We start from the raw sequence: 21,774 nt of genomic DNA, 5'->3' as shown, positions 1-21,774 counted from the left end.
AGGGCATCTGAAATTAGTTTTCTATATGTGCACTAGCTCTCTAAGGACCTATTACCCTGTATGGAGAGCTACTTGGTGCAGTCAGTGGAGCTTGGAAAATGCTCGGTGCACACTAAAATAGATGTCTGCTGGATGGCCATTTGAACCTCATTCTCTTGAAAATGAGGACAGATGAGGACCAAATGACAAGATGATACTGGTGTACATTAAGCACAGAGAAGTCCAGATGTATGAAGTACACTAGCTCCCAAAAGTCTCTCAGGTGACAGTAACTGAAAATATGACTTTATGTTAAAGACTAATTATTTTTCCATGGTGTTCTACAGTTTCAAAGTGAGAAACCTGTGAATACAGTTAGTTTGTGTTAGCAGATACAATCCCACCACAGACGAGCTGAAAGTGCAGCCTCACAAGGAAAGGAGCAATGTCCTGGACCACTCCTAGCCCTTGAGAGCACACCTCATCACCACAGTAAAGAACCCCAAGGGAAATTAGACCTTTCCTAGCAATGAAAAAGTCCACACTTAACGTGTGGTTTTCTAGGTCCTGTGTCCTGGGACAGCACCTCCACCTTTTGGGAGGTTAAAAACTCCCAGAAGATGTGAACAAATGAACAGCTGTGTAGTCACTGCAAAGCCACTGCAAACAGAAAGTGGGATTTCACTAAAGGTGGTGTTGGTGTGATCATTATTCATGGCACAACCCTCAATAATTAGTGATTGCAAACCCTCTGTCTGAGACTCCTCCATTGTGCCCCTCAATCTTCCCTGCCTGACTCAACAGTGATGGATTTAAGAGAGGTAGAGCCTGAGATCCCACACACTTAGCTCTGGAAATGTGCAAACCATAGCTGTGGTGGCAGTCCCAGGAGACCTCACTGTTTGTATACAGCCTCTTTCCACTGCAACATCTTCTCAATGGAATTTGGCCGCATTTGTGGCTAGCTGATCTTCCAGCTCTGCATGGTCTCTGCCTCTTCTCCAGCACAGCTAGGTGAGATGGAAACCTGGACCTGAAAGCTTCACATGATAGTGTCAATGCCAGGTATAGGACGGCTGCCTTACAGTATGCCAGGAATTCACTGGATTCATCCTTCTACTTTTATATCTGAGTATATTGGCACCTACTGAGCCGATTCCCTCCCTGCTGACCAGAAACAACTCAGTGCAGGGCAGGCAGGCAAACTTCTCATGTGCTTTCCACCACATCTGGTCCAAGACTGTTCTACTAAGTTTAGTGTCCCAAGACCTGTACTATGTCAATCCCTGCTTAAATATGTCCAGGGAATAATACCGCATAAAGTACATTTACAGCCGTAAGACACCAGTGGTTTCACATGTCTACTTAGTTCCCAAAAGCACATTCCACCTGGCTGACAGCACAGGCTAGAAAATAACACAGGAGGGGCATCCTTTGGTAGTTGCAGCAGAAACAGGTAGCTCCAACCCTTGACCATGGCTGCAGGCTCCATTTTCTAGGGAGGTGTTCTGTTGTCAGGAAATCAGACTAGTTGCCTACTGAAAACACCAAATATTAAAGTCTACTCAGACTGCTTAGTCAGTACATTAGCATGTAAGCACCAAAATATTTAATATGTACCTGAAGAGGAGTTGTCTGTGCAATTTCAGGTTGGATCTGTTTGAGTAGCAAGGCAACTATTTCTTCCTGGACTTCTGATGCAGCCCTTGAGAATGAAGTAATTTCCGATGTCTTTAGCAGATCCTCTTGGTTATTTGCAAATTAGATAATGAATTAATTTTTCATGTTTTTTTTACTGATAGAACTTGGCTTTTCACAGATATCTCTTCAGTCTGGGATAGAGTTAGCTGGAAAAAGTTTAGCTGGAATATTTTTCCACTGAGAAATGTAATTGTTTAAAATAATGAAATCCTATAGATTCTGCTGAAATTTCATTCTGGAGAGAAAAGGGAGAAATGTTCAGATATTTTTGACAGAGTCAAAATATTTTGTCATTTTCTTTATGAAATGGTTTTTAAAATTTGTTTTATTTTGTAAGGAATACCACAACATAGCACTTAAAAATGTCAAAAATCAGAGTATTTTTGTCAAAATAAAATATTTTGATCAACTCTAAAAGAAGTTTTCTGGGTGTTATGAAATTTGGAAATTTTTTGCTTCAGGTTCTTTTCAGTCTGAACTATGCCAAATATAACCTCTGTTCAGCAGTGCCGAGCACACCCCTCTCTTCATAGGACAGGAGGATCAAGAAACCAGCGAGCAAAGACAGCTGTAAAATACATGTGACTCCTAGAATTTGAACCTGCCATCAGTTATAGTTGTGAGGAGTTGCACATGACTGCATATAAGCATTTTAAGAGAGAGAAAAATCTGTCAGAATGGTGCCAGAGCACCCAAGGGTGCAAGGAGTAACAAGAAGCTGATGCAGGTGAAAAGCAGTACAAAATTGGTATAATTATTCGTATAGAGAGATTTAGTCTGACATTGCAATACATCTGTGAAAACCTTATGCCACTGTAATTCATGCCAGAACAGTTACATAGCTTCCAGAACACAATAACTAAAGCAAGATGGGACTCCAGAAAAATCAAACCAAAAACCTGTATGGTGACATAGGGGAGATAATGCCAAAAAAATCTGCTTATATCTACTTGGAAACCAATGCAAAGAAACATATCTTTGTATTTATCTATGCTGATTTTTCCATATGTCTCTATCTGAAGCATCTTGTGCTACGCTTATATGCAGCAGCATGACATGATAATCACCCTGAGAAGATAAACAGGTATATAAAGATGCTCATTAATTTTATACAGAATAGAAACAAGAATTCTGCGTCTGCAGTCAGCAACTACAATCCTTAAAGAACGAATGCAGAAATACTACTGCTGTCATGATCATTTATAGACTTGAAGACACATACACATGCATATGTGTCAGATGTTTCTAAAGGCTTTTTTAATTATGGCTGGCTGTCTTACTGGCATGTGCAATCTTGCCTTCCAGCGTTTTCCCACTGAACAGTAATAACTGACATCCTGCATAAACCACCAAGGTCCACAGGCATCTGCCAGAAGACAAATGACCACATTCTAAACAATTCTTCAGGATTATGCTTCATTCATTACACTACACCTCATATTATTAAGAAAAATTTCTTTTATAGGAGTTGCCCTCAAAATTCAATGAAACATTAAAAGTACATTTATGTAGTAAGCCAAATAAATTATTTGGGCCAGAATTCATTCCAACTAACTTCAACTAGAAGCCAAGTCACCCTGGTCTCCCTTTGTACTAAAATAATAGAAAACATTGGAATAGAAAATAGCTGGGCCTCGGGAGGGCCCAACAAAAACCTAAGTCAGGACCTGGAGGTGCACTTCTCTCCACTGGCTGCATTACAAACCTGGAGTGCCTGTGTGTAAGACACAGCGTGAATCCAGTCCTCAGCGGAAATTCTTCAGTCTGTTTGGAAACACAATTTCTCTGAAATCTTTTAGGTGCCTTGTCTGATTTACAACCAGCCATGAATTCCAGAAATAGCCTTAGAATACTGAAAGTTAAGAACACTTTTAACTGGTTTGATTAAGGAGCAGGCTCCTCTGGAAATAGTCAAACTGAGCTATCGGGCTCCACAAATCCTGACTGCTTGGTTTGGTCCATTGTTGCCTGCCCAAATGTATCAAGCTAGGACCTCAGTTAAGTTAACATGTGAAGAATTGGATAAAGCTACCTGCTAATGATGATGTAAACATTTTGCATTTGTTTTTCTTCTAGAACACTTACAAGCAAGTTGAGTAACAGAAACAACATCCTTAACCTGTGTAAAAGGCAGGATGCATAGGGCAGCTTAGCTCACTGACCCATGGATTCTTCTCTGCCTCTTCTGCTGCTCTTGCAGTTTCCACTTAGCTTGGGCTGCTTCCCAGGTAGCCTCACAGTCTGAAAAGGGAGATTCATTAGTATCTGACTTCTTTCACTTCTACTCTCCCAGGCAGAAACTTCTAAATTACTTTCTCCTCCAGTAACAAAAACTGACACATATAACTTCAAAAGATTCAGAGCACAATATATACATTTTCTATGTGTTAATATTAATGCATAGTAAATAAAAAGGATTTTCAATAGGTAATGAAAATATTATTTAATCAGAAGCAATGTATTTTCTTAATTACCATAGTTAAGTGGATTTTTTTTAAAGCAGAAAATCATTATAAAAACAGGAAAAAAAGAATTGTGAACTCCAAAATTCCCCTAATTGTTTTATAAAGAAAAAGAAACACAGAAGAGCTTGGGAAGAGCACAGAAATATATTGTACCCATTGAATAGAAACCATGTCTACTGTCGACAGCAGAGATCACCTTACAAGTATCCTAGAGTAGAATCAATATTTTCATTGTTCACCAAAATCTCTTCTGTCAAAAAACTCCAAAGATTTCTTCTCTTGTATGGATCTTTACAACAAGGTATACACATCCCCTGTAGCATTTATTAGTGGGTTTTCACTACACTGAGTAGATACCCACGACAATATTGTTGTTTATATTTGGTTAGAATTTCATCAAGATGGAAAATTGCTCTCTGTGCCATGCCTGAAAGTTTTCCTTCTTGCAACAGGGTTCTCAGATCGATAGCAATAAATGTCTCTTCCACACAGCCCTAAGGCACAAAAAATACACTAATGGCAAAAGATAGGCAGCTTCACTTTTGAGCTGCTCTCATTTATGACACATATGTAGATTTGGGGAACTGTAGTAACTCTATTAAAAAAGAAAAAGGTGAAAGATAAAATAAAAGAGACTTCCCTCAAAATGAAAAGTTAAATGAATGAGAAGCAGCGAACTGAGTGTCAGTTACTCATATCATTTTAAGTAACGACATAGCCTGGGTGGTTAGAATCTATGCACCTGATTATTGCAAGGAAGGAAATGTTCAGGTACCAGTTATGTAAGACATTTCACATTTAAATCTACAGACAGCATTCCCATGTAAAGACAACTGAAATTCCATTAAATTGAAGAGCCAACATCCACTCCACACAGGTTTACTTGGAGTTCTACACACATGAAAAAACAATTAAGTATTGCATAATAGTTAGAGATGAGACTCATCTGATGAAATATCTACCATAGGTACACCTGCACTAGTTGCCTGATGCTTGCTTTACAAATAAATTATTCCTAAGAATGTTTTTCTCTCACCTAAAATACATCAGAATAAATGGGTTTTAAAGCACCTTTCTCTCTGCTCACTACAAACAGACCTTATAATAACTACCTCAGACAAACATGTCTATAGTAGTGGGTGAGATGAATGCCATCATAGGCTACTACAGCAAGGAATTGTCTACCAGCAGCAGGGAATAATGACAGATTATCCATCTAGGAGCATTTGGGGATTATATGAGCAAAGGTGTAGTCGATTGCTTTATTGAATTGCTCTTATAAGACACATGATCTTTTTGCCTTACCAAACTCAGAGAAGAGCTCTTGCACTACAGGATAAAGGGTGGTTTTGTATGCTTCTGAAATACAATTTCTTAAAGTTCAGGAATTACAGAGTTTTGCCTCAATTTTCTACTGAGGCCAGATTATCAAATATTAATAAAGCCTTTTTTTTTTTTTTTTTTTTCGGCTGAACTGCACAGTGTAGATATGTAAAGCTATACAGAGATACTTTGAAAATTCTGAATATACAAAGGGTGCTGCAATTTTTTTGGTAGTACAATGAAGAAAAATAGGAAGCTGTCATCTATCTCTGCATGGGTCTAACCTTTGTCCTGGATACAAAAGCTTGCTCTGTTCTGAATACTTTATCATTATGAAAGATGTAGCATTGACGTTGCAGAAAAAGAGCTTCTGATGCAAAACCAGTGACCTGACACAATTGTTAATAAAAAGTACAGTTTAATGATTCAATAGCAATGAGTATCCTTCATAAGCAATTTAAAAGGAAGCCTATAAAAACATTAAAACTCAGCTGAGATTTTCATTCATGAGACCAGCATTCTGAGGACTCAGAAGAGACAAGAAAAACTTGCCGAATCTCTTGGTTGAATCAAATTTATCGTCTGCTTACTATGATGCAAGACAAACTACCCTTTAGATTTCTGAATGGCTTGAGTTTCCATAATTAGTTAGTTTCCATCATAAAAATGTTAGCATGAGCTACCTGCTCTGACACAAACAAGGACACCTCAAAGTACTGGATGTTTTGGGGTTTTGTGTTCATTTTTCCTCAATTAAAATTAAGGGTAACATCCCTTCCATCTTTTCATAGACACCTGTCCAAAGAAACCATTGGAAAGACCATTGAGGACTAAACTCAGAGAATGTTGTACCAACAGTGGCTGAAAGATGAGGACAATTACATTGAAGAAGAAACAACAAGCTTAGCTGGAAGGTCACTGTAAAATTTAGAAAAAGACCATTTTAATTAAATTACTTCTGTGAAAACCAAGCTGAACAGAAGGAGTTGGTGGAGATTACTTTGGCAGCAGGAAGGTAAATTTTAGACTTCAGTTGAGTAAGCAAGAAAAGGGTACAGATGAGGGCTGAGGAAATTTTCTGCAGTGGCATGATAAAGATAATGTTTAGAAGTGGTTATGTCTACACTGTAAGCTTAGTTTAGGCCTGATCCTGAGTCTGTCCTTGTCTGATCCCTCATAACACAACTGTAGATAAAATATCTGTACTTGCAGCAAATTTAGAGAATAAATCTGTTTTCTTTTTTGGTTCTGCTTGCAGACCTTTGCTTCACTTTGCTTATATTAAAACTGCTTTTGTTCTACCCACAAGGGTTGTTTTATTTTCCTATCTGTTTTCTTTCCCCTCTTTGCCCTGTTGAGAAAAAAAGGGGAAAGGGGGTAAGTGATAACGGTGGTGGGTACCTGGCATTTAGTCAAGGTCAAACCACCACATTACAAGAAATTTTGTACAGTGTATGAATCCTCACACTGAGATTTCCAGCTAATTCTCTTGCAATATGTAAAATCCAACGCCTACTGAAAAGCTTCTTTCTCTTTCAGACACAGCTGATGTTTAGCTACACTCTGATCCTCTGTGACAGTTCCCGTGTACCAAAGGAAAAAGAACTGAGAGAAGAGCACACTGGGAAGCAGATGATTCCCATCACTTGGATGTATATTTGCATTCAAAATAAACCAACTAATTCTTGGGAAGGAAAAAAGACCTTGCAGTAAGGTAGCTGTGGGAGAGATTTTTTGATGGAATTAGAAATCTCATAGACATAGTAGAAGCTGAAGTTTTGGACATTGATGGTGAAGGAAAAGCTTAACAATAACTATTGTCCTAAACCAGTGGAAATGTATAGCAGTAGTTGCTCTTTCTCTAGCCTGTGAGCGACAGGCAGGTTCTTTTAGGAATCCTTGGCAGAAAGAGGAATGGTCACAGGGTTGTAGTTGTATTTGGAGCGTAACTGGATTTTAGTTATCAGCATAGCTTATTGTTATCTATGATTTCTAGCAGCTAAAGTAGTTTACTGTTGCACGAATTTTTAGCAATTATAACTTTCAGTTAAGCAAAAATTCTAGTACAAAGTGTAGATTTTGTATTATATGGGGTCTTCAGTTACTTAGTCACTGGTTACCTAGACCCTCTGCAGATCAGGTCAAATTCTTAATAATCCACATGTGATACAATAAAAAAAGTACTTAGCTGTTTGCAACAAGAGCCCATTAAAAATGATGACATGTGAAAGAACAGCATGTTGTAAAGGTATCTCTCTTCTGATGACATTAAAAATGTCTAATGCAAAAAGATTCTCTTAGATTATCCAAGGCTGTCTGCAATGTGTAGGTAAAGTGACATACTTCTCTAAATCTGTTATCAGTGTTACATCTATCATTGAGAAAAATGGCCAAACCATAGATTATTTAAAGTAATTTGCAGCAAAGAAATCCATGCTTTCCTCTGCATCCTAAATTAAGGCTACTAATTTTGCATTAATTTCTGACAACAGTTATCTACACATGGTGATTGCAGTAATCTAGATGAACAAAATATTGCAAATCCCTGTTACAGGCAATATTCTGATTACCTGTTAAGCCTTGAAGCGTTGTCACCATACACTCAGTAATTATCATAATTGAAATTTCTGGATAAAATTTATTCCATGTCCATGCATGTTCACAGAACTGGAACACAACAGCAGTTTACTGGGTTGGGAAGAGGAGGAAAGAATTAAAACCATTTTAATGTTATTTAATTGGTGAATTACACAAAAGTGGGAGGTTGACAGGTCTAGATACATTCTTGGTCAGTTCACAATCATGTCTGTAACATCTCTACTTCAACAAATGCTGCTCATCAATAACTCCTAAGAAAAAATATTTTTAATCCTCTGAATATTAATATATACATCATATATAAGTAAAACAGTACAATCATACACAATTTATGCATTTGTTATTTGTTAAAATTAGACAACTATATTTACAGTATCAAAAGTCATTGCAAGCATAGTTAAATATATTGATAATAGAGATCTTAACTATGATGTACTGCAACTACAGAATGCCAGTCTAAGGAAAGAAATAGTTTACCATCTGCTATTTTATTTCCTGAATTTTATTTGCATTGTGATTTGTATTATTGAGTTATTAATCAAATGTTTATCTAGCATGTGATTTTCAGAAGGTGAAAGTAGCTATAAATACTCACAAATTGGAGATTTCATGAGGTGAACATTTCCATTTCTTACAAAAAATCAAAACTGTAAGCAGGAGGTTTTAAAAGTATTTTCAGGTATATTCTTTTCACATTTATTTTATCATTTCATAATAAAAACATGATTTAACTATATGAGATAAAATCTTAGAAATTTAAAAATGCTAATAATTCAGGATGGTTTATTTAGAGAGATAAAATCTTTATGACACCCAGAATATCAAAGGATTACACAAATCTAATTGTATTTAAGTGAAATAATAATTACTGTTCTATTGCTGTAGAATAATGATTAAATAAATATTGAATTGTAGTCATCTGCCCCAGAAGCCTGATAAAAGTACATTGCATCAATACCAAAATCATTATCTAGCTGAGAATATTTAACTTTCCCTACTTTTCTTTTGAATACCATAAAAAGTAAAAGAAAATAAAATTTCATTGGTCTTTAATTAATCAAAGGAGCCTAAATTTTAGGTAAAAATATAACAAATAAATTCTGCATGAAGTAGAAGTAATTAGACTTAAAATATGAGATTTAAAATCTTAATAAAAACATTCAAGATAACATTTTCACTCCACCTTTTAATATTTATTTGTTATTACATATACATTAATTCAAGTTAAATTTTATATTTTTCACTGTTTTTATTGGTACTTTGATCCATCTTTTCCTAATGAAGTTGAGTAGCTCTACCAAAATGAGTTCTGGATGCAGAGGTCCAACACGGGACAAGACAGATGTTGACATCTCCCACCAAGCGATCAGGGCACTCTGGTGCACAGGCGAGTCTTAGCTTCATGGCTTTATTCAGATCCATTTTATATTCAACAATGAGTGGAAGTAGAAATGAATGCTCTAAGCAAGTGCTGATGCCACAAAATTATAAGAAGGAGGCAGAGGTAACCCCATCGTTTCCTCCCTGACTCTGTAATAAGTTCATTCACTCACCCAGTTAGAGCTGCTTATAGAAAAGAGAGATTCTTCCAAGGAGATGATTTTGTACCGCCTCAGGCTAAAGAGAGGGCTGATCTAGGATTTCTCACTTCCCAGAAAAGTAAGTACTTACTATTAGATAAGCAAAGGTCAACACCATCCATACCCCTCCTACTTTTTAAAAACCTACTGCAGGATTTTCATATTCTCTGGGACTCATTTCTTAGGTTACTGTGAAAGACTGAATAAAAAGAGTAGCTGGAAGTTGAAGTGCTCTTTGGATTTAGGTCTGACGTATGTGTGAAAATGCTTGGCCCAGGAAAGACAGGTACTTATAATCATATACAAGCTCTAAGTACTTGAGAAACTTTACAATCAAAATGATTCAAGGGTGCAACTTCTGGGTTAAGCAGTAAGGTGCATTTTGTATCACAACTTCAGGCTTGAATTCAAGCACATAAGCCATTTCTTGTGTTTAGTCCCCTTCTTTTCCCCTCTGCATTCCCAAGGGGCAGAACACAGCCAGCTGTGACAGCGTGACATCCCCTATCTCAAGGAAAGAAGATCAAGGAAGAAATGTTCCTTACTGCAGCGAAATTGTACTCCTCTAAGTACTGCACTAATGCTGCCCCATATCTTGGCTGCATGTAGAATTACATTCAGGACTTCACATTCTCAGCAGCTGGGAAGCTACACAGGACACAAGTAGTTACAATTGAACTTTTATAAGGTCTCTTTATCTTTTACCTTAAAAGCACCCTCCTTCCTAGTATAACAACAATAGAATATGAACACAAACACATAATTACAATAATGGTTGCTGACAGTAAAAAATGTTGATATCAGTTAACTGCTCAGAAAATAAGGCTCTTAACAATCCCTTGTTAGAGTTCATTCTGTCAAAAAAAGAGATCACAGCCATACTGGATGGAAGCAGATGGTTGGGATTACATACCTGTTGGGAGGAAGGAGAAGTAATCCATCTGTAAGTTAAGTGGAGGATAGAGGTTGAAGGGGAAAAGATTCAGTTGTATGCACGAAGAATTCAGTGACAGGAATGTAACTCAAGTTCATCCCTGTAGGGGATTTCTGACAAAAACCAAGAGAAGAATTGCCTTGATGGTGTCACTTTATAGTATTTACCACTGGGTTAATTTATATAACTGCATGGTACATTTTGTTAGTAGCAGTGCAGTCTCATGCAGTACATGTGCTGTAAGAATTCTTTGTTTCAGTGTTACTGGTGTAGGAATTACCAAGTGAAATAAGTGCAGCTGCTTACTCACACTGGTATATATGAGAGTTAAATTCAGCCTAAGAAAAATGTACCACTATCCAAATAGAAGACAAAGTCATTGGCTATGTTTCAAGCACTGCAGGATTGCAGAACACAGAAAGTCAGCAGCAGCAATCAAGTCATATTTTCCAATCAATTACTCCAGTAAACATGGTGTAACAATTAGTGACTGAAGACGTGAGGCTTCAGTGAACAACTTGCTACAAAAAAAATTTAAAGTCATTAATATGAAATAGAATGGTCTTATGAATATGAAATAGAATGAGCCTTGAGGCTGTATTAGGTCTAAGGTAAGCAGCTCTTAAAGACTTTTTAAGGAAATGGTTTAAATTTAGCTGTAGTGCAATCAGGAACGTAAGAATCACTTAAATCAACCACCACTTGATAACGTATGTAGGACATGAAAAGTTTGATTCAAGCAGGACTATAAGACTCTGGCTGTACTGATACTTTAACCACGGCTGAGACCAAGTCCTGGGCACTGCAATGTGATCCTTTCTACCCTTCAAATCAATAGAACTGTCTCTGGCCATTGTGGGGCAAACCCAAATTATTTTCTATGACAAACAATTCCTATGCATAGTTGAAAGGTTAGCACAGGATGGGGACTACTCTACGCAGTTTGGTTATGTCTGCCTTTTCTGAGTGGCTACTAATGGTTTCTAACTTGGACACCAGCTATAGTGTATTAGCTGGACTCAGTGCTGGAGGACAGCTCTTGCCACACCTCAGTATGTGAGTGCAGACGCAGCCATTATGCACTAACGAACACGTATTTCAGTGTCTCACATGACAGCAGTCATGATGACCCACTGGTTCAGCAGTCTTTAAGTTGGATTTTAGAAGCTGCATAGTTCACTGGCTATAAGGAGTAAACAAACAAAAAACCCCCCAACCAAACAGAAATCTACTCAGAAAAATTATTAGATTCTTGTAAAACTAAAGGGCCACACAAAGTGCTGTAGAAATTGCTGTATCAATGGCATTCTTTAGTTTTCACCTTCCTTGATACATAAAATTACTCCTTTCAATGATCTTGTAGATCTTCCAACATGCCCCAGTGAGCACTGAGAAAAAAGAATTTCACCAGAGAGAAACCATAATATTTAAAGTATAGTCAACTTTCCAATTCTGTTCCACAGTCAAATATTCCTTGCTGATTTTTTTTTTATATATTGTCTTTATTTTCCTTTCATTCATGTGAGAACACAATCAAATATTACATTCAAAATAAGCATGGGCCAAGTATACAAATAAAATATTACACCATTTTCTGATATTTGCTTACTGCAACACCATTATGCAAGTTCATGTATTAAAGGCACAATAAGATTTTACTGTGTGCTTAAATTCTAATAACTAGAATATTAAAGGTACTAGTATTATCTAGTACTAACTAGAATATAAGGAATATATATATGATAGACACTTTAAGTCTTATCCCTTATCCCATCATATATACAGTATATATTGTATAACCATATATATATAAAATATACATCATATAAACATTTCTAGAATCTTGTCCAGCATTGTGAAACTGGTTATTGTGCTTTTACCTTTTTAAATTTTGGAAAATAGGTTCTCAAGCCACATTGTTCATGTAATGTGATCTACGAGAAACACATTTTGACATAGGATTCTTACTCCTTGCTATCTTATGAGCCATTTTCTTTATCCAGAGTTTGTCTTGTTTATAACATTCAACATGAGATCTTACAAGGCTGAGTAAAGTGATACTCATTACCCAGAAATTACCTGTCTTAGGATCACTTTGGCTTTTCTACAATTTTGTCATTCTAGCCATTCATAGACATCCTGGATTGAATAACATTACTGGACTTTTCATCAGCTCAAACTGATCAGCTCCCTAACTTTAATACAAATTCTTATTAAACCCTATGATGATCACCATATACTATTTTTCTTTCCATTCCTACAACTATTATACCTATAATGATTCAGTTCCCCACTATATAAACAGTGCTCTGAGTTTGTGTCATTATCAGTCATCAGCATATTCCTAATTTTTGCACCAGAATGTTAAGGAAAACCTTGGATAAGATCTGTAGCAAAATGAGTCCTTGAAGAATGCCAAGCAATAAGCTCTGCCCTATTCAATAACCTCTTTATTCAATATGACATGTTGTTATTCCTGTTTCCAATACACAAAAATTCTTCAATGCCTTAAAGTTCTTTACCAAGTTGAGATAAACATTTTCTGTATAGGACTGTATAAAATTCATCACTGAAGTACCAGGAAATTAGATCTATTGTATCTTCTTTGCCTAGAAGTTGGCTTTTCACATGAATTTTTTTTAAAAAATTTATAACAAGGACAGAATTTTATTTGCAGGTAAATAAGCCAGAAGAAGACATGAGAAACTTCCCACACAAAATTTCTATAACATCTGTTCCTGACTGCAATAGCAGCACTGTGGAGACACAGAGGCCGGCGTGGTTTCATATGGCCCAACAGCACCAAAGATGACCTCTATTTAGCAGGAAAATATATGATGCCTTGCTGCCTGGGTCTAGTAGAATTAAGCTGGAAAGAGAAACACTCCTTGCTAACACCATAATTATATCACACAAACCAGAATTTTTCTTTTCAATGAAGTAATTTTAAATAAAAAGGAGGGAAGGAAGGGAGGGAGGGAGGAAGGAAGGGAGGAAGGGAGGAAGGAAGGAAGGAAGGAAGGAAGGAAGGAAGGAAGGAAGGAAGGAAGGAAGGAAGGAAGGAAGGAAGGAAGGAAATACATAGCAAGCCACAGTCTTTTACTCAGATCATTTCCGTTTCTGTACAAAGGGTAATAATACTTTGTGGCGATTTGGGCTTGAGAAGGGAAGGTCCATCTTCATTATAATCGTTGCCAGATTCATTACAATCATGTTAAATCATAAAAAGACTTGTTTGGAAGCTGTCCAGGTTGATCTCAAAAGCTTTTCTGGTCATTGAGAAAGATAATAACAAATTGCATGCTAACACTTTTCACCAGTACATCTCAAAACACTTTGCAAACTAGATCATGAGCTCATTGCCTTTATATTGTTCAGGAAATGTGAATAGGGAGTGGAAATGACTAAGCATATGTCAGTGGCAGTCCCAACTCTAGAGTACAGACTGAAAGACAAGTCTGTAAGTCTTTCCTCCATCCAATGTTCTTCAGAAATCCACATACATACATGTTTTACTTTCAGTTAACCACTACAGGCATTCATTTGCTGCATTCATAACCCTACTAACCTGAATCACCTGTGATTCTCTGGAAATTAGAAATCCATTTTCACCTGAAAGCTGTAGATTATCTGTTTGTAAAACTCTCAGAGAGGGAGTAACAGCCTTCTCCCTCTTTAGTAGTGTGAATTGTGAAAATTGAGTTTCTAGAACTGAAACTTGATCACACTTCTGAGTTAAAGCAATTTATTTTATTCACTGTCATTGCCTCAGCTGGTTGCAGGTCTGAGTAAGGAGATCAGGAATTTAATTTTCTTAGATATACTACATAACTCACTATTGAATGGGTTTTACAAGACAGCCCTTTCACTGCTGTCACCACAAAGCTAAATTTAGAGACAAGTAAATACCCATCCGTGAAATGATGTCTTCCAGTGGTTTTGAGTTCAGAGGTCTTCATTAAGGCTATGCATCAAAGAGCACTTCCCAGCACTGATCTTACTTGTACACTGACACAGTTGGAATGATCCCTGGCACAATCAAATTCACTGAGATATATGTAGCTTGGCTCGCTCCATGTTTGGCTGTTCTTACACTTCCCAAACCATACTCACAGAGGCCAGGACTGTGGCTGTGAAGACCAAGGCAGAAGAAGCTTTGAGTACTTTGAGCTTTGCCATATCATCCATCATTATATTGTCTCCCCATTCAAAAGACTCACATTTTCTCCAAAACTCCTTTTGTGTTAGAAAACTTGTAAAATCCCTTCCTTTTACCCCTTATGCCTAACCAGAAGTAATTTTATCTACAGGTGGACTGTGACCTTCCTCCTTTGTTCCATAATATTTGAACAATACTTTTAGACTCTTCCTTTGTTGCCTATGCTTGTTCCAAATTTTTATGTCTTTTTTTTTTTTTTTTTTTTTTTTTTTTTTTTTTTTTCTGATACGATTATTTTTATACCGGTGCACGATAATACTTTTTTCCGATTGTATACTAAATGCATGAATGGACCTAACCAGAAGAATGTCAGACTAAAGAGGCAATTAAAAAAAATGTCATTCATGACCAGCACTCATTTTAATCAGACTAGCATTCATCTTATTATTTCTAGCAACTCTTTAAACATCAGATGAAATCAAAATGGCCAAGTGACAAATGCCTACCTCAGTCACTGTCTGTTAGATGTGAGACAAGTGGTTGAAATAAGAATGAGTTGGTAGACCTGAGGAGGTTTGATGGATTTTGAAAGTATGACAAAGAGCACACAAATTCAGTTGAATCCACCTGCAAGACTGTTCTTCAACAAAGGCAGAAACAGTAACAAACAAGGATATTAGTACACAAGCATGCCTGAACAACCATTTCCCAACACAGACAGTTACAGTGCCAGATTCTATATCTGACTACATTGATAAACTGAATCATGAGGTTCAAGATTGTTGTAGCTGTAGGATTCATCAATACTCTCTGTGAATAAAAATCTTTCAGATGTTTATTTACAGTGTTATTTTCAAATAAAAAGGTAAGAATGTGTATCAGCACTCTTGAAGTCACATGTGGTCATTCAGGTAATGTCTCACTAGATCACTCCCCTTCTAAGCAGTTAAAAACAGATTTCCTGGAGTGTGTGTTCACATTTAGGTGGAAAAGAATGAAATGTCCCAGAAGTAAAGACTCGGTCCTCTGTCCTAGACTGGTCTGAAGAGAATATTCATAACAAATCTCGTCCACAAGAATCATTACTGCAATAAACTGCTTTTTAATGTGACAGTTCAACACTGCAGATATTAGCTCTGTTGTGGAAAACAGTCATTGGCAAACAGCAATAAACTCTGAAGTTTTTGAAAATAACCAGTGTATCTGTCTTTTATTTCAAACATATTGAATAATGCTAGAGCATGTTTCAAGAGAGTGCTAGAAATGTCATTTTCTCACAAAAAATAATACCGAAATTAACTTGAATAGGTGTCACTGCACCAGTGCTAAAGATGAGGTGAGTTTCACACACTGCAAATGTATCTAACTTTAGTTTGCTTCAAAAGTGCTTTTGATTGAATTGAGTTATGCTTCCCTCCCACAAATACAAAACTATCCTTCTTTTAGTCAGTATGTTTGCTAAGGTATACTTCTTCCTTGTTTTTCCTTGGATGTAGTGGCACTTCAGTGTTTCTTGTATGCCAGATATCTAGATCCAGAAACAAATTTTTGTACCATGACATATAACTTATGATCCATGTGATCCTGTGAGATAATCTCTTTGTGTGGTGTATGGCAAGCACATTGGAAATGATCCTGAACTGTCCATTGAGCAGAGCAGGAAGCCAACTCCAGTAGCCAGATGAAAATCTGACTGGTTTCACATGGAACATGCAGTGTGCCATGGTAGTTTCCATCCTCTGGATCTGAGACTTAAAGTCAGTTATAGAATATCATGCATTTGTGTTCACTCAACCAGACAAGGATTTGACCATGAGGAGAAGAAATAAAGGTTGAATTGCTAGTAATCTTCCAGTTGTTTCCTTGTACATGTCAGCTATTGCTTCCTTCTATATCTTTTAGACCTACTCTTGTATTCCCTGTCTTCCCATTCATGCCTGGACCCCTGGTATGGTGTTCATACAGATCAGATACACAGGACAGCTGTTCTCTAAGCCTGAGTATCACATCGGGCTTCAGATAAGAAAGGTGGAGGAAAAACCTAATGTTGTTACAAAGATGTTAATTTTGCTGCTTGGTAGGACAGGTTGTATGCAAGCACAGAGGTACTATTCAGATGCATAACAGTTCTAATTTATTAGCCTAATTCTTTTCCTAGGCTGGCCAGAGTGCTGCTGGATCCTCCTGTAGGAAGAAAAGTATGTTTCTTTTCTTAATACAGCATCTACTGTTTAGGGTGTCAGCTTCATGCACCAGTAGTTTCCCAAATGAAGCAGGAAATTTTTCATTTAGTCTCACCTGCTGCAAGGTGAGAAGTTTGACACTTGTCTTTAAACATTTTTTTTATTATTATTATTAAACATAAAATTCAGTTTAATTTTAGTTCTAAAGGAATGTAAGCTTCTATGGGAAGCAACTATAAAAGCTCAGATATTAGTTAGAAAACCTCACACAGAACTGCTAAACGCCCACAGCCTTTGCCAGCATCAACTACTGTCATGCTGAGCAATTGCAATACATGTAATTACTTATGATTTTGAATATAGATCAAAATTGGCATAAACCTTATGTGTAAGAGTCACAAAATGATGACTGAACGATATGTCCTGAAATGTTTTTAGCCTAAATCTTTTATGTGCCTCAGCAGGCCTTGCTAAAGGACAGAAAAGAAGTGGCAGGTGGATGTGAGTGAAGTGGATAGCTCATCAAAATTGGAGACTGAGTAGGTTGTCAGTCAGCTTTCACTCCAGGACACATCAGCAGTGTCTACTTAATTGCACTGAGGTTGTGTCTTCCTTTTAGAAAATGTTAGAAGGCAGAAATTTCATTGGTGACAGTACTGGACTTCTTCACAGTAGTAAGAAAAGGGCAAAAATATCAACGTGAAGTGATTTCAGCTCATGCTGGCACAACATATTACATAGTTAGGAAAATCCCTCTGGATATCAGACAAGTAACACCGTCCGCAGTATCGCTATAAATTGATGCTCACACCATCCGCAGTATGGCATTTGGTTCCTGCCTATTGTTTTTAGTGCTGATTGTCATCACTTTGTCATTGCTCCAAGACTTAGTGAAGTCCCATCATTTCTACAGTCACAAAATGAAACTATGAATAGTGCAGTCAAGTTTAAGATAATGTGAGAAAAACTCCTGGTGTAATCGAAGGGACATTGACAAGTCATCTTATTACCCTGTTAATTACTTGCAGGAGTCCAGTTATCACCCTCCCCTCTATTCTTCTATATGAAATAAAGGTGATTTTTTTTTTTACCTTTGTTGCTGTACATCAAAAAACAGTCCATCAGAATACAATCAGAAATCTTCACCACCCCAAGAAACAGCTTCTTAATGCTTAATGAAATGGTGTAATCTTTGGCTATACATTTATTAGACAATCATTTTGATCTTAGAAACCACAAAATATAAGCCCTTCAAAGCTGTAAGTTAGGCAGTGATGGAAAATAGCAAAAGGGATAAATATAACACTCTAAATTTTTGCCTAGCTTCTGTCACAGCTTCTGCTGCTGGGGAGGAAGTCAAGCATGCTTGTGTTTCAAATCACTTGTTACCACGCTGTTCTCTATGGGACATATCAGCTTTGTCCCTAAAAACTTCCAAATGGTAAATACTCTCTTAGCTTTGTCAGTCCTTTTTCCGTGATGTCATGCACTCTGTTCTCAACAATGTTAAACTATAAAGAATCCTATTTTGGCCTTAGTGGGTTCCTGGATCACTCTTCATTTCAGAACCAGTGCCATCAGCTCAGGTAAAATTATGCATTTTTCTTTAAGATTTTTTGTTTGGTTGGTTGGGGTTTTTTTTTCCCCTGGTTCCACCATCCTTAGCTGATGACTTCCTCCACCCACTACTGTTTCACACAGAGGAATTTCTGGCAGCAATCTGGTGGAGGGGAAATATGCAGCTTGCTGTGGCTTTCCCTTTAGCACAAGCCCCTGACTGCCTTTCCGCTATTCTGCTGCCATGCTGCAGAAGTACTAAAGACTGTGTGTCCTCTCTCTCTAGTAGAAGGGTACTCTTCATAGCAGAATGTGCTTTAATACAACCGCCTCAGTTTTTTTCTTGTAGTAGATGTAGGATTTTTTATATTGGACTAACACAGCATCTTTGCACCACTCCTAGAGAAACTTTCCCACACCAGTTGTTAACAGGAATAAGGTCCTTTCTGCTACGATCCAGCTTTCTCAGGGTATCTGACAGACTCTAGCAAATGGGTTCACTTTAGTGTCTGCTTTAAGTAGCCTCCATTTCTAGAGGAAGAGCTGCTCCCTTTCCAGTCAATCACCAGCAAAGCTGGATTCCATCTTCTCTTGAAGGCCTGGTATGATTTCCAAATGTAGGACTGCATGAATCTTAACTAGGTTTCCTGCCTTTCTGGGATATGTACTTTCATAGGGAATCAATGGGTTTTCTCCTAACACTACTATTCGCATGGGTCAGTAGAATCCCATGCAACCGATTCTCTTGCTTTTTCACGCCCTGAGTCATAGTGCTATTGCATTTTTAGGCAGTTTATGAGCCATAGCAACAATTCACAACAAATGCTCTTTAGTTTTAAACAATACATGACCTGGAGGAGGTCTAGCAAGAGAAAAGCCTCAGTTTTATTTGAAATTCCATTATTGTCAAACCTCCAACACAACAGAGTCTGATATAAAAAAAAAAAAAATCAAAAAGAGTTTGCTAGGTTTCAGCTGAATCATTTCCCAATTTCACTCAAGCAGTGAATATGCAGGCAAGGTCAATTAGCTTCATTTTAAAAAGTTAGGAAAAATAATCAGAAAATTCTTCTAAAACATGTATAAAAACATACACATAGGATAAGGATCGAGCTTGGAACTATATTTATCAAAAAAGCCAGAAGAGCAAAAAGCATACTCACTTTTAAGTAAATTAAATCAAAACATCAGTGAAGAAGAAGAACAATCAAATACCCATAAAGTACATAACTGGGATTCGTATTTAATAATATAATCATATTTATCAGTGTAGAAAACTCTACCGTTGCTCAGAGTCAAGGTGTATTCATCATATGTGTTTATTTTAGTTTGCTATGTTACTCTTCCACCACTTCCCCATTTCTTTCTCCCTTTTTCCTCTTCTTTGTTTTATCAAATCTAGTTTAAACATTAAAATTCTTGAAAGAAAAAGTTTTTATTATTTGTATTATTCTGTTTAGACTACAAGATGATCAACACATCAGATGAACTTTTCATTGCCCTCAATAATTTTTACATCATTCAGTACATAAAAAATATATCAAGACAAGATTAATAGAAATTGCAAACAGCCCCCCTGAAGAAAAGCATCAATTTACTTACAAACTTTTCAGGTTTCTGGGCAATGGAAAATATGTGTTAGGGATTTATGTAAGATTTAGACGACATGAGTACATTCCTTTCAGACAACATGAGAAGGGCAGAAGGTGTTATATTCCCCATATCAAGGAAAAAAGCAGTGCTGCTAAGGACTACATGTTCTCTCTTTTACTGTTCTAGCAGTCTTACTCAGTATGCAGTTCCTAATGAAGAACACAAGAGTTATCTTTTTCTGTCTCTATTACTCAGATGCTTCTCCAAAATAAACATTTTGGAAGTGTTTGTACCTTGAATCTCTTTGTTCATGTCTTCTCAGCTTTCTCTGTACATTGTGTTTATTATATTTCAGATATGGATAACATTTCTAACTACGCATGTGTACACAGAAATTTATTTATTCATTCAAACTTTTTCTTTTCTTGATGAGTATCTTCTGCACTTATTTTTTTAATTAACTGTTCACTTTTCTTCAGAGTTGGGTAATACTCTGTTTATCTGCTTTACTGATGTTCTTTTCTTCAAAACAAAAGATAGATTTACTGATAGTATAAAACTCCTAATGGTTTTAAGCTTAGAGACTGAAACTCTGGCCCAAATTTATTCAACAGAACTTGACTTTTACTGGTTTCATTAGTACCAGGATGTCAGCTGTAATTTCAAAAAGGAGCATGAAAATTTAGCTTCAATATTCTTAGAACAGTGCCAGAAACATTTTAAAACAGACTAAACAAATTTTACTAACCTGGATTTTTTTCTTATACAGTATAAAAGCAGGCACAATTTTTATTCATGTATTTGATTAAGATACTTCTAGTACAGATACATTTCCAGATCCAAAATTATACTTTAAAGACTGAGATTTGCAGTGATATGTAAGGTCTATACACCCATTTATTTTTTAATTGTGCATTTGTAAAGCCATCGAAACAAATCATTTGTTACACTACATACTTACCTACATCATGTTTTATTGATATATCAAAGTTGTTCATCAGGTAGGATTTTTCCTTTTCTATTCTTTCCTTTCCTGACATACTGACTGTACTGACTAATAGTTCTGGAGTATTATTAAAAATGGAGAGGGACACCCAAAACAAAATCACCAATGTGTTGCCAGCTCCTTGGTATCACTAAGTTCTTTAAAGTATTTCCTGTTCTGGAAGACCTTGACAGGTGATCTACACTAGAAATGTTAAGTAGTTTTGAGGTAAAAGACAAAAATTTCACCAGTAAATGACCAGGTAGGAACTACTAATGAAAGCAGAGGATTCAACAGCATTATATTCACTCCCTCATTAAAACTTCATGATGATGTATCTTTACCATCTGTACCAGATTTAGTATTCTTTGATATACATGTAAATGATTTAGAATGTGGCAAGGGGGAATACTGAGGCAGCTGAGTTTGTAATGAGTCCAGTTGGAATCAAAAGCAATGTGAAAAGCCTTCAGGAGACCTGAACAAATGACAAATGAATGTCCATACCAATGAAAGAAAATGTTAGAGGTAAAACAATGGAATATTTTAACCACATTTAGGGTTTTAAAGTAATTATTTCAGGTTAGAAAGTAGACATGAATGTCATCGCACACTGGTTAATTAAGATTTCCACTCAGTGTGCAGCAGTAATCAGAAGCAAAGGAAATATATAACAAGATTACTGAAGAATTAGGTAAAAAATAATTCCTAAATTAT

Source organism: Athene cunicularia (assembly GCF_003259725.1).
Source record: "Athene cunicularia isolate RWA chromosome 3 unlocalized genomic scaffold, athCun1 chr3_part1, whole genome shotgun sequence".
NCBI classification, from domain to species: domain Eukaryota; kingdom Metazoa; phylum Chordata; class Aves; order Strigiformes; family Strigidae; genus Athene; species Athene cunicularia.
Note: the sequence above shows the minus strand (reverse complement) of the source record.